Source organism: Perissodus microlepis, chromosome 9 (assembly GCF_051167445.1).
Source record: "Perissodus microlepis isolate ML-2025 ecotype Zambia chromosome 9, ASM5116744v1, whole genome shotgun sequence".
NCBI lineage: Eukaryota > Metazoa > Chordata > Actinopteri > Cichliformes > Cichlidae > Perissodus > Perissodus microlepis.
In genome coordinates this window covers 27012201-27026287 of record NC_140469.1, presented here as the reverse complement: position 1 = coordinate 27026287, position 14087 = coordinate 27012201, and positions in this window count along the sequence as shown.

The following is a 14087-nucleotide window of genomic DNA, read 5'->3' as shown; positions in this document are numbered from 1 at the left end:
ACATACATACATCCACCCTTTGGTCACTCTGGGTGGAGGTGCAATCTTGCATACTGGTGTCAAGTCAGTGAAAGCTTTTGTCAGTCCAGTCAGTCCCCACTTTTTATTTGCTGACAGTGGAACCTCTCGTGACGCAATAATGGATGGATAAAGTATTATCAATCAATCAATTAATCAATCAATCAACACCCAGTTACGCCAATCGGAGGTCACTAAAATCAATATTGAATCAGTGTGTAATTTTGCCAAAACAATGTCGGACTCTGTAGTTTTCTCTGGTCCCCTCCCCAATCAGACCAGAGCTGTATCCCAATTCAAGGTCTGCAGCCTTAAAGTACGCAGCCTTAATGGTCCTCAAGGGCCGCGTACTCAAAGACCGCTAAGGCTGGAAGTGCGAGGCTTGTAGGCTTGTGAAACGGGACGTCTAGCCTCCGTCGCGCTGCCCAGGTTGCCTAGCAACCATGATACTAACAGCTGGAAACGTTTCATACAGCTTTGTTTGACAGAAATGAAGGAGAACATATTTTGTTCATTTGTTTCTACATGAGCTCTGTGTGATTTAATAAGTATCTGAGGCTGAGACCACAGGACTGTAAAACATGATTGTTGGGCTTCATTTCTGTACTGAACAGTCATTTTAAGATTAGCTAGTAAATAACAATTAGCTAATGTTGTTCATGAGACTAAAATCATCTCACTTTGGTAATGTAAATATAAAATGGCCAATATTATAGTTATTATATTAATCATTATTAGTCATTACAGCAGTGAGTTTGAACTCCGTGTCAAATACTGAGCTTCAGTAAAGATTCAAGTTGCAGTTATTTATATTTCCTCACCTTAAATCTTCACTTAAAGACAAGTATCTTTGACAGTGTATATATAGATGTATTATATATAAGAGACAAATATTGTTCATTTAATGTGTTGGCATTATTACATTTGGCTCAATGCTTACATTATGTGTAAAAAGAAAATGTACAAGCTGTGATAACTGTTTCTGATAGAATGAAGAGTAGACTGATATATTAAATATTCCTTTATTGGTTGAGAAAATCAGACCATGTCATAACTGCTTTAAGTCATACAGAATAGATATCAGAGCCTTAAACAGGCTGACTTCTGCTAAATGGGTCAAACTGGGCAGAAAGTATACAAACACATACCATCCTTATAGAAAAAAAAAAAACATAACCCTACAACATGTGTCATCAATTTGATTGATGGCCCTAGCCTTGACCTTTTGACCTTACCGGAAGTACTCCAGAAGTGTCTAATCAATTCCATATGTGTGACTAATCGCATCCGGTGGGAAAAAAGGAGGGGTGGTTCCTGGGGGGAGGAAAAGTTCAGGGGGGTGACGCAGCAGATTTCTGATGAGTCAGTGGAGATCGGTGCACATGCTGCATAGAGACAGACAGAATGATCAAGGCAGTTAGTTTTTCACAGACAAACTCATAGTTTGAATTCTGTTTAAATGTTTCAGTATTATGACAATGATCTTAATAACCTTTGTCTCGGTAAAGAGCTATTTCTTTTTTCAATAGCGGCTTTATTTTGCTTTCTTATGTTAATCTTATTACAGCCACAATAAAATAAAAACCTTTAACATTATCTGACTAGTAACGGATTGCATTTATATTTATAGAGCCGGGTGGAGGCATGCTACACCAACGCTTGTAATGAAAAGAAGGACTTTCTATTGCTTGTAGAGAGCCATTTCTTTTTACAATAGCGGATGTATTTTACTTTCTTATATTAACCTACAGGCCGCCCACTCGTCTCCTCGTATGTGTAAAAAAAATATCCCTTAGTGAAAAAAGCACCGCTCACATATTCAGAACTCTATCCCAAATAATTTATTAAAACACCTCGATGAGGTATTTTGGTTTGGTGCAGCCACTCATACCAAAGTAAAGAGTTTTTCTTCATTTTTATAGCTACTTTTACAACGGGTTTTCTCATTAACAGAAAATAGACAGAAACCCTAAAAGAAAATGGCCTTGTTTTACGCACATCAAGAAGGAGTCAGACGACCGTCGGTTCATCCCGGTCAATGCTTCCTCCGTTGGGTACCATAAAAATATGAGAAAAAACTCCAGAGAATTTATTATTTTGTAAGAGTGAGAGAGAGCGCGAATCGATCAAACTTTTCTACAAAACGTTATACCACTCCGGGTCAGGAGGGGCGATATAGCACGGACCGGTCAGATGACTACGCCGGATGGAAGCATAACCGGAAGCGTCCCAGGGACTTTCCCTTTGACATTCATCCTGCTCCATGATCAGCCGTTAAGTGTTTCCTCAATGTTGCTGTAATGTAACAACAAAGTTAGTTTTTTTTAAGATCAGACAGGGGTACAGTCCCAAAACATTCCTTACACGTTCCTGCAGTCACCGAATTAGCATCTGTGAGACAAATAAGGTTCAGGGACTGACTTGTTTTTAGAACCGACCTTTGACACTTGGATGTTGGCTTAATTTTTACCCAGAGAGTGTCACGGTTCTGGGTCAGTTTGACACAGTATTTTGAGTTTTCATGTCTTGGTTTGATTTTGTATTTTTGGTTATCTTCTTGGTCTAGATCAGGGGTGGGCAATCTCAGTCCACGAAGGCCGGTGTCCCTGCAGGTTTTAGATGTGTCCTCGAACCAACACAGCTGATTTAAATGGCTAAATTAGCTCCTCAACATGTCCTGAAGTTCTCCAGAGGCCTGGTAACGAACTAATCATGTGATTCAGGTGTGTTGACCCAGGGTGAGATCTAAAACCTGCAGGGACACCGGCCCTCGTGGACTGAGATTGCCCACCCCTGGTCTAGATGATGATGATCTAGGTTCCAGCTTATTCTGGTTTAGGTTTATTTCTGCCTGTGTAAGGTCCGTGTTTCTTAGTCTGTGTCCTTGTGTATTGTTTCCTGTTTTATTTTCCTCCTCTCTATACTTACACTTCTCCCTAACAAATGCCGAGTCATCATCTCCATAATCTGTCTGGATTTATCTCACTTTTCGAGTTTCATTGGAGTATACTCAAGTGCACAAGATGTAAAACAATGTATTAGTTTTTTAAGCCATTCACTGAATCCACGTCAAGATGCCATTCATTTAAGAGTCTAATAATTTTTTGAATTTAAATTGTGCTAACTTCAACGCAGTAACATTAAAAATAAAACATATTAGAACTCGTTTTTGTTGGACACAAGAACAACTCGAGCATATTTTTCGGGAGCTACACTAGGGCTTACAAGTTTGCCGTGCCCCTGCATGGGACCAGTGCAAGGTTGTGCGGCAGATCCCAGTGTTCTGGGAATCAATCCTACCTGACAAACCATCCTACCCGTTGTTTCTGCGCATGCGCACAACACGAAATTAAGTGGCGAACCGTCCTACCTTTGTGAATATTAGCTAGAAAAATACTCTGACGGGTGACATTAAGTGCCAAACCATGCTACCTTTGTGAATGTTACCTATAAGCAGAATTTAACGGGTAAAATGAAGTGGCAAACCATTCTGGCTTTAAGAATATAAGCTACAAGCATACTCTGATGGGCAACGTTAAGTGGCAAACCGTCATACCTACTTTAATTTGTGCTGGAATTACTCTGTGCCAGCAGAAATGTGCAGAAACTACCTACGGTAGGACGTTGCCAAAGTAGGATGGTTTGTCAGAACACCGGCATGGAGGGTCCAGACACTCCCACGGCGCAGACTTTGCTGTCCCCACAGAGCGTTTCTGGTGTGGCTTATGCAAAAGAGACAATACAGCGTGTTTCTCTGCTCCCGGTAAGCATGTCTGTTGTAGCCTGCACTTTAGAAATGTCTCTTTGATTATTCAAACAGTGTTTAAAATGTGACTCGTTTGTTATCCAAAAACATTTGATCTATGTTACTGATTTAAAATTATATGTATATATTTCAAGTTTCTTAGCTCAAACAGACTCTTGAGCATATTCATATAGCAAATCCACATAACCAGTCTGCACCCTAATGTACATCTTTTAAGTGTATGTTAATCAGTACATGAAGCGTAGCTCTGAAAAGAGTCCATCATTTGTGAATTTACTGATCTGTTTTTAACTGCAGTTTTCACAAACTGTGGATGATGAAATCCTCTTTATTTTAGAAAATGTCTTTAAACTATCGCTGTTCCTACTTACTGAGTTCCTGAGCTACTTTTTTACTATGTGAATAAACTATTCGAACTAGAAAGGATTTAAAGACACATCTTAATTGAAGAAAAGGTGAAAATTTTGGAGCGAGATTTATGTGACTGTTCATCTAAAATCCAGCAGAGAGTGAAAATCCAAGAGCTGCTGCAATCCTCTGCATTAATGATCTCTCTGTTTCTCTCTTTCTGTGTGTGTGCGTGTGTGTCTGTGTGTGCATGTGTGTGTGTGTGTGTGTGTGTGTGTGTGTGTGCTCTCACAGAGGGGAGGTCACGACAGGAGTTCCCTGAGTTGACACGTATGAAGCATATAGTCAGTTTGGACTGAGGAGCAGTTGGTAAACACAGAAGTACATCCAATCTTGACAAAATTTCTAGTTTGTCTACTTCATGCACATTGCATGCACAAGAATCCAAATCTCTGTATCACAATGATTTCATTAAAGCCTTATTATTTTATGGGGGCAATATCACAAATTACCGTAGATCATTAATAGGGAACAAAAAAGAAGGATCACATCGGCAATGTTGCTGGGAGACAGAAGTCTTGACACGTGCTTATAACTTAAAACACAAAAAACTCAGTTACAGCTGGTAAGATTTATGATATATACCAGACTTTTACAGTCTGCATCTTAACAGGGTTGTTTTCTGCTTTTGTTCACTCCTAGTGTGATTAAAAAACCACAAACACAGAGCCCACTAACTATTAGCCGCTTTCCCCCCTAAACAGTCAGTTGACTGAGAGAAATGCAATCCATTATTGTGAACGCTGAAGGAGATGTGCTCCATAGTCAAACTTATATTTCCTTAACTTACATCCAATGTTCTGTTTAATTCCGACATCCCTTCATGGTTTGATGGAAAATTGGCTAAACCATTGCTCAACTTATGTCTGAATGACAGCAGATAATTCTGATGAAACTGACCCCGTAAGCACTTTGCAGCTGAGTCGAGGGCTCGTGGAAATAAGGTCAGGAGGTGTTGTAACATCGGGTTGCGTTTAGTGGTTGAGAGGAGGCGGCAAAACACTTAGCAGGGTAGCCAAAAGAATACACACTCGCACTGGCATTGGGAATTCCACAGCGTGTTCTTTAATATCTCTTCTCTTCATCAACCATATAAGCCCGGTTGAACGGCTGCAGCTTAACAAACATAGAGCGCAGTGTTCGTACAACCCATAACTGTCACGGTCTGGCTGGCAGACCGTGGGGATGAGGAAAGTAGGACCCAAAACGCAGGACTCTGCGATGCCACAGTGCACTTTATTTACAGTGAATAGACAGGTCAGTCCAACAGTTAACTCAGATGTAATTTGCCAATGGTGCTCATCCCTTGCTCCCAGTGCGTCCCGTGCTGTAGCCCCTGTGTGATTCTTACTCTGAATCTGAATAAGTACGCGGGACCACTGTGTGCGGTAAGACCATCTCTTTACTTCCTGTATTACCATCTCCCGGCATGCATTGCCAGTGCGTAACACGTAATTACACAATCAAACAATGAACACATACTGCCCATACAACAAATGTACCAGAGACAATTATGAATACACCACATCTCCCCTTTTAAACAAAAACAGAATATTACTTTTCTCAGGACAGAACTTTCAACCAGACTACCTCTTGATTCTTTTTTTTTTCTCTTTTTCAAAGCCATACAAGAACATCTGGCAAACAATCTGCATTACATTTTTAACCTTTTGTTTTGGTTTTCTTTTTTTTTGACAACTCCTTTTAGATGTATTTTACTGTGCTCTACAAAACCATTATAACACAGTTATATAACAACAACCTTTTTTTTCTCTTACAGATCTAACTTTTTAGGTTTAACTATTGGCCTCCCTGACTTGGTTCTGACCACATCAGTGTTAACAGGTGTAGCAGGGATCACACTGGGTGTTTGAGGCTTCTGCAACACAGGCACATTAGCAGGTTCATGCACTGGTGAACTTAAAGGCATCAAATGCACACGATTACGCCTCACAGTCCCTTGTGGTAACTCCACTGTGTATGATCGGGGTGTAGAGTGATTTTGGATAACAGTGCCTGTAGTTTTGACATCAGTCACCCAAACTTGCTCTCCTGGGGACAGGCTGCATAAAGGTTTTGCGCGGTGGCGCCTGTTGAAGTTTACCATGTCCATCATCCTCTTCTCCCTTTCCGTTTGAGCGAGCAGTGCGTCGTCCGGCAGTGTAGGTTCCAGCTGCGATGGAAGTATCGGCAGTGTGGTTCGCAGACGTCTGCCCATTAAAAGCTCTGCGGGGCTGTAGCCGGACTGCAGTGGTGTAGCTCTATAGGCAAGAAGAGCTAGATAAGGATCAGCCGCTTTTTTCAGAAGATTTTTTACAGTCTGCACAGCACGTTCTGCTTCTCCATTACTTTGCTGAAACTTGGGGCTGCTTGTGATGTGTTTAAAGCTGTACGCTGCTGCAAAGTCTGTAAAGATTTGACCTGAATACTGTGGCCCATTATCAGACATGAGGACCTCTGGGATGCCATGACGGGCAAAGAAAGATTTCAGGTGAGTAATGACGTCGTTTGATTTTGTCCTGTTTAACAAAGCAATCTCAACAAATCTAGAGTGATAGTCAACAGCGAGAAGGTAAGTTTTCCCTCCCAGTTCGAAAAGATCTGTGCCCACTCTCTGCCATGGGCGGGCAGGGTATTCTGTTGGCATGAGTGGCTCACTGTTATTGTGTCTTTCTTGAATACACGTTTTGCACTTGAGCACCATCTCAGAGATTTGTTGATTCAGCCCGGGCCACCACACTGTTTGGCGTGCACGAGCTTTACATTTTACAACACCTTGGTGTCCTTCGTGTAGTTTTTCCAGCACCTCATTTCTCATCGCTGAAGGAATGTCTTTTAACAAAAGGCTGTCTTCAACAGTGAGCGTGGCTCGGTCAGGCCAGTAATTTCGCAGTAAAGGCTCTTGTTTTGCATGTTCTGGCCAGCCTTCGGTGCACATGTCCATAACGCGAGCACACACACTGTCGCTTTTCAGTTGTTCCTTCAGTGTTTGCATATATGATGAACTGACAGGCATGTTTGCTACAATACTGTCCACATATATGTCTGTGCTTTCCATTAGCTCTTTGTCTGACAGGTTCATTGGTTTTTTCAGAGGTGAGAGGGACAAAGTATCTGCTGTCCAGAGCGATTTCCCTGGGGCGTACTGCACAGTGTACGAGTAACGCATGAGTCGCATTCTGAATCGCTGGATCCTGGGTGGCAAGAGATTTAGAGCTTGTCCTCCCAGTAAGGAAACGAGAGGTTTGTGGTCCGTTTCAAGACAAAAATGTTTACCAATCAGGAAATCACGAAAACGCTCACACGCCCATGTAGATGCCAGTGCCTCTTTTTCCACTTGTGCGTATCGTTGTTCTGTAGGAGAAAGGGACCTCGATGCATACGCCACTGGTCGCCATCCTTCTTCCCACAGCTGCAAAAGAACACCTCCGAGACCATAGGATGAAGCATCTGCTGATACTTTAATGTCTCTGTTGGGGTCATACATTGCGAGCACTGGGGGTGAGGTCAGGGCATCTCGTAATGTTTTGAAAGCTCTCGCTTGGTCAGTTCCCCAATACCATGCGTTCTTTTTGGAAAGAAGATCTCGCAGGGCTTTGTCTTTTTCAGCTAAATGGGGGATGAACTTGCCCACTTGATTCACCATGCCCAGAAAACTGCGCAACTCTGACACATTAGTTGGCTCTGTCATTTCTGTAATTGCCTCCGTTTTCTTCGGGTCAGGACTGATTCCTGTATCCGCTATGATGTGGCCCAAGAAAGCAACCTTGCTCTGGGAGAGTTCGCATTTTTCAACATTCAGCGGTATGCCTGCTTTTTCCAGTCTTTGCAGTGTAGCATGGAGACGGGAATCATGCTCCTGATGGTTACGTCCCCACACCAACACATCGTCAATGTGACACACCACTCCATCGAGACCCTCGATGACCTCCGCCATCATGCGCTGAAAGTGTTCGGGTGCTGAGTTGATCTCAAACGGTAGGCGGTTAAAGTGGAACCGCCCAAAGGGTGTGATGAAGGTGGTGAGTTTGGCAGACTCATCGGACAGGGGAATCTGCCAGAAGCCCATGTTGGCATCCAGTTTGCTAAACACGTTGGCTCCTGCGAGCATTCCGAGACTTTGTTCAACCGATGGCAGCACATATTTTTCCCTGCACACATACTCATTTAGTCCGGTAAAGTCTACGCAAAGTCTTAGCCTAGGGCTGTTTTTCTTTGGAACAACAACCATGCCGGCACACCAATCCGTTGGTTCCTCAACTCGGGTAATGACACCAAGCTCTTCCATTCGTTGGAGTTCCTCCTTTACCCTTCCCATTAGAGGCAGAGGAAGCCTTCGCGGAGTTTTGAGTGAGTACGGCACAGCATTCGGTTTGAGTTTAATGTGATAGGCCCGCTGCACTTTCCCTAGACCATTGCAAAGTTTAGGGTAAGTAGTCTTCAGAGTGTCCATTGAAACCGCGTCAACTCGCACCAGCAGGCCAAGAGCTGTAATGGCGGGCAGGCCTAGCAGTGGAGTGCTCAGGTTTCTTACAACATAGACCTTCTCTGTTGTCTGTTTTGCTCCGTAGTTGAGCTGTAGCTTTGTAAAACCTGCAACGTCCAGTGGTGTTTTTCCAGGGCCTAACAAAGGTTTTTCTGGCTGCTGGAGAACTGGTCAGTGTTCATTAGCAAAAATCTTTGATAAGTCTGAGTCAGCTATTACAGTCACATCTGCTCCAGTATCCAGTTTGAAAGTGATTTTTGCATCTTTCACTTGTATGATGGCTGTCCACGCCTGGCCGTCACTGGAAACTGAGCCTAGGAAGAAACCTTGCTCCTCTTCCTCCTCAATACTTTGCACTGTCTTGCTTTGTCTGCAGACTCGCTGGTAGTGACCTTTTTTTCCACATAAATGACATTTTGCATCATTTGCTGGGCACTCAGGTTTCGGATGTGGAGAGCCTCCGCACTTGTAGCATTTATTACTTTGTCTCTTGCTATATTGCTGTTGTGTTTTGACAGTTTTATTTTTGAACATGTTGAACTTTGTTTTGTCGTGCTTTTGTATCACTCTGTCAACCGTTTTCGCATTTACTTGCATTACATTTGTTTCACTTCTCAAAGCTGACTGTTGCTTTTTGATTTCTTCTGACTGCCTGGCCATATTTATAGCTTTATCCAAGTCCAAGTCTTTTTCCATCTGCATGCGCTCAGACAGCCTCGCGTCGGCCAAGCCCACTACTATTCTGTCTCTTATCAGCTCATCGTGGAGCGGTCCGTAGTTACAGTGCTCTGCTAATGCATGCAAGGCAGTCACAAATGCATCAACAGTCTCATTCGGCTCTTGTTTGCGCATATTAAAACGTGCGCGCTCATAAACAACATTTTTCCTGACAATGAAAAAGTTGTGGAAGCTATCTCTCACTTTAGCATAGTCCCGTTGGTCTACATCACTTAACTTTAGTCCTCTCAGGACGTCATCCGCTTTGTCTCCCATACAATATATGAGAGTGTTCACTTGATTTTCCTCCGAGCTCGCAGACAGATTACTTGCCTGACTGAATCTGTCGAAGCGACGGACCCATCTTGTCCATTCATGTGGTTTGGAAAAATCAAAGGGCTCCAGTGGTTGGATGCTAAACGTAGCGCTGGGAGTGCTAGCCGCGGTGCTAACTCCTGCCCCGGACGATCGTCTACGTCGTCATTCGGCATTTTGTTTCCACCTTCCCCTTCTCCTCACACTCGGCAGATGTATGGAGTCTTACAAGTCACACAGCACTTCTGACACCATGTGTGATTCTTACTCTGAATCTGAATAAGTACGCGGGACCACTGTGTGCGGTAAGACCATCTCTTTACTTCCTGTATTACCATCTCCCGGCATGCATTGCCAGTGCGTAACACGTAATTACACAATCAAACAATGAACACATACTGCCCATACAACAAATGTACCAGAGACAATTATGAATACACCACAGCCCCCTTAGTTTGTGTGCTCCCCAACTCGCTTCTTCGCTCGACTTTCCTGGAGGAAGAAGGAAAAACCACAGTTAGCCACACATGCTAGTCGACTCCCCAGACCACACGCCTAGCACAGACTATACCGGTCAAGAGTAATAATTCCACATCAACTGTCGCCGCGAGTCCAGGTTAAATACCTCTTCCTAGCCGGGAGGGATGATTACCACCAGCTGGTCAGGTAATCAGCTGCAACAGCAAAGAGGGACTCCCGATGACGACAGTCGCCCCGACACGCCTCTCTCACGACGCGCGCTTCCGTCAACAGCCCCGAGGACGGGGGGAGAGAGAGAGAGAAGCAGACACACGCACTCTACATACAAACGTGGACAAAACAGTAGACGACACAGACCCCAAATAATAGTCGTAATAATAATAACAATAATAATAACCACTGCTCACGGACCTCTGAGTCCTCCAGAGCCGGGTCCGTGACAATAACGTTGCAAACAAAGGTGTCTGGAGAGGTAAATCATAAAATCCGTCCCTCCTCATGCACTAGCGTGCAAGCACATGTCCACACAATCACAGAGAGAGTCAGTGGCGCATACGGATGACAACATTAACCCTCGACTTGGGTTGTCTTAAAGAGACACCACACCATTGTGACTCTTACAGTGTCCGGCGTGAGTGCGCGTGCGGTCTGTCCATTTGGGATGTCTGACAGACACATTAGTGCAACTCAGAGTGTGAGCAGCAACTCCTGTATACTAAACATAAGAAAAGTAATTTGTAGTGCTTCACTTTTTTTTTTTTAACCGAGATTCCAGGGATCATGCTTATATGGTTTTCTTTTATTCAAAAACAGGTTAGTTTAGCGATTGTCTAACTGTGTCCTTGACCTTTTCATCGGCTTGAGAAGTTGGTTCCCTGGTGCAGATATTTGGGATGGTTCAAATGCTGAGTCTCCAAATGCAAACAAAAGGATATTTTACACGTTATTTCTTAAATGTGTATAAATGGGATGGGATGATATTCGATAAAAGTAATAAACAATAAATGTAAATCTGTTTTTTTAACTTTGCAGACTCATTTACCTACTCCAGTGACAGCGATAAAAAAAAAGATCATGGCTTTAAAGAGATTATGAACAAAATGCATTACATTTTGTTTTTTTGCTACATTAACAACTTTTCCAACTCTGATTCTCTGCAGGACCAACACGGACATCAGTTTAGACTGAAATCCAGTTCCGACGGCACACGCAACATGTTCAAGCTTGCACGGAGGCATCTTTCTTTCAGCTTAACGAGTGAACCGTCAGCTCGTTCAAACACACGTTAAAGTCCGTTTGGCTCGACACCACCGAACAGAGGCAGCAATATAACATAGCTAACATTAACAGTGCAGTGTGAATCCTGCTTGTGCCGTGATATTGAGGACTGCAAACCGAGCAGCATCACTGACTTTCAGCTTGTTGTGTTTGTGGATATATGACTGACTTTAATTATCCATAAAATCATCACATGCTCTGTAAGATTAAGGTCGACTATTGAACAGTGAATATTTTAAAGTAAAGGCTTTAAAACCAAGTTAGTACAAACATCACTAATGTCACATAACTTTCCCGACATGTGGCCAACAGTAATGTTTTAATGTTCTTCATTATTCAACATTTGCACATAAATAAGTGACATAATATTCAGTAAGGCAAGTTTATTTATATAGCACAATTCAACAACAAGGTCATTCAAAGTGCTTTACAGAGACATTAAAAAACAAAAACAAGTAAAAAGCACGATTTAAAATTGATTTAAAATAATTTAAGCTTAAAAGTGTGGATTTGGTGCTTTATTCAAATGCAGCTGAGAACAGGTGAGTCTTCAACCTGGATTTAAATAAACTGAGTGTTTCAGCTGATCTGAGGCTTTCTGAGAGTTTGTTCCAGATATATGGAGCATAAAAGCTGAATGCAGCTTCTCCGTGTCTGGTTCTGACTCTGGGAACCAGTGGCGTGTCTAGAAAATTTTTGTTGGGGGGGCCAGGTAGGGGCACAGATTTGGAGAAGGGTGGCAGATGTAATTGGCAGATAATGTTAAAAACAATTCTACCAACCGTTAACCATAATTCAATAACCCTATAAACCTAATAACCGAATGCGCTTTTAACTCTTATTAGAATGAGATTTTAACCACTACGGTGCAAAGTTTTTAGATACTGCGTTGATAAAGTACAAGAGATACAATCAGTCAGTGTTTATTCAGTATTCAAGGACATCAATATTTGCATAGTATTTTTACTGACATGTAGTGCACATATGTTTTGGGCAAAAACATTTTTGAATATTAAAATACAAACATTTTTAACATACAAATTGGCAAATTAGCCAATGCCAATGCAAAACCAATGCCTGTTAAAAAAAAGAAGATAATCTTCTCACAAACTGGTGTTTGATTTTGAAACAGGAAAAAAGTGGGGAAACAACTGGTAAGACTAACATTTGAATAAAACCTGAAAGCAAGTAAATACTTTCTATGCTGCCTTATGGTAAACTTTGGTAATATTGATGTATAAAGAACAACACTGGCTGATGATGAAATACAGTCAGCTGGCATGGTGACACTGCCAGTATTAACCTGCAGGGCTGGACTGGGACAAAAAAATTGGGCATTTTCACTACAGACCGGCCCACCAGGTATTAAAGCCATAAAGCCTTTGAATGAAAACAAATGTTGTTGTGACAGTAATGTACACTGTCTTTTTGGTATATGTATGATTTCTATACATTTTACGTCAGATAAAAACTTTGTTTGCATGATTCAGATAATTATTTAATAAAAGCTAGATATTTTAAATGAGAATAAGAAAGAAAAGTATTTCTTTGTGCCCCCCTCTCCCTGTTAATGCCCTACCTGGCCCCCTGGCAACACTTTGCTAGACCCGCCCCTGCACAGTTACCAGCTGTCAGCTACTTAGAAAAGGATCCTGGTGTTATTTGTCTCTCAGAAACAGTTCATAACTTCCCTTCAACTCATTCCTGTCACCTAAAAGGTAAACCTGTTTCTCCATCACAGCTCTGATGATTCAGTAAGGACATCTCCTGGTTTCATCCTCATGTTTCCCTCTCACCACATATCCAAACCGACATCATGACCAGCAGCTTTACAGCTGTGGCTCCAGCAAACATCAGCTGATACTAGAAAGTAATATTAAATAAATTCTAACAACAGCTGATCAAGCTTAAACATGCTGCTGTTGTTTAGCGCGACATCCGCTGGTTTCCTGTTTCTGGCGCAAAGTGGGTGATAAACAAACAAGAGAGACGATCAGCTGATCATTGATCAGTTTCATGATTGAAGTAGCAATAGAAGAGGCAGCTGTAAAGACAGAATAACTCCAGCTTTGTGTCTTTTTCCATCCTAGCTGAAGTACGGGACAAACTGCGTTTCTTCTCAGCTCAATACGAAACGCGTAATATTTTCTCTGAATGAGGGACCATTCCATTTTTTAAGGAGCTGTTGGCAACTCTACTAACTAACCTTATGAATAAAATAAAGTTCACTATCAGTAACATCATAGCAACCGAACAGCTGTATAGAAACTCGTCATGCTAGCTCACGCAGTATGAGGTATTGTAACTGACTGTAAAAAGTCAGCACAACGAAAATAAACTGCACCTAAACTTGGTTTATATCTGACCCAGATAGATTGCAGGTCATAACTTCTTACCTGAAGTTCAGTTCACCTGACACTTGGACCGGCGGCCGCCTCGGGTCTCTCCTCCTGCCTCACCTTCCCTCATCCACCTGTTGCCTCTGTGGAAGCTCCGCCATAGCCACCACCAAACAACTGAGTTATTTTTACACATCGGCCAGCATCTGGACAATCCACCACCTCTCATTGTTCATGCCGTTACAAAAATAAATAAATAAATAAGTCATCAGCCCACCAT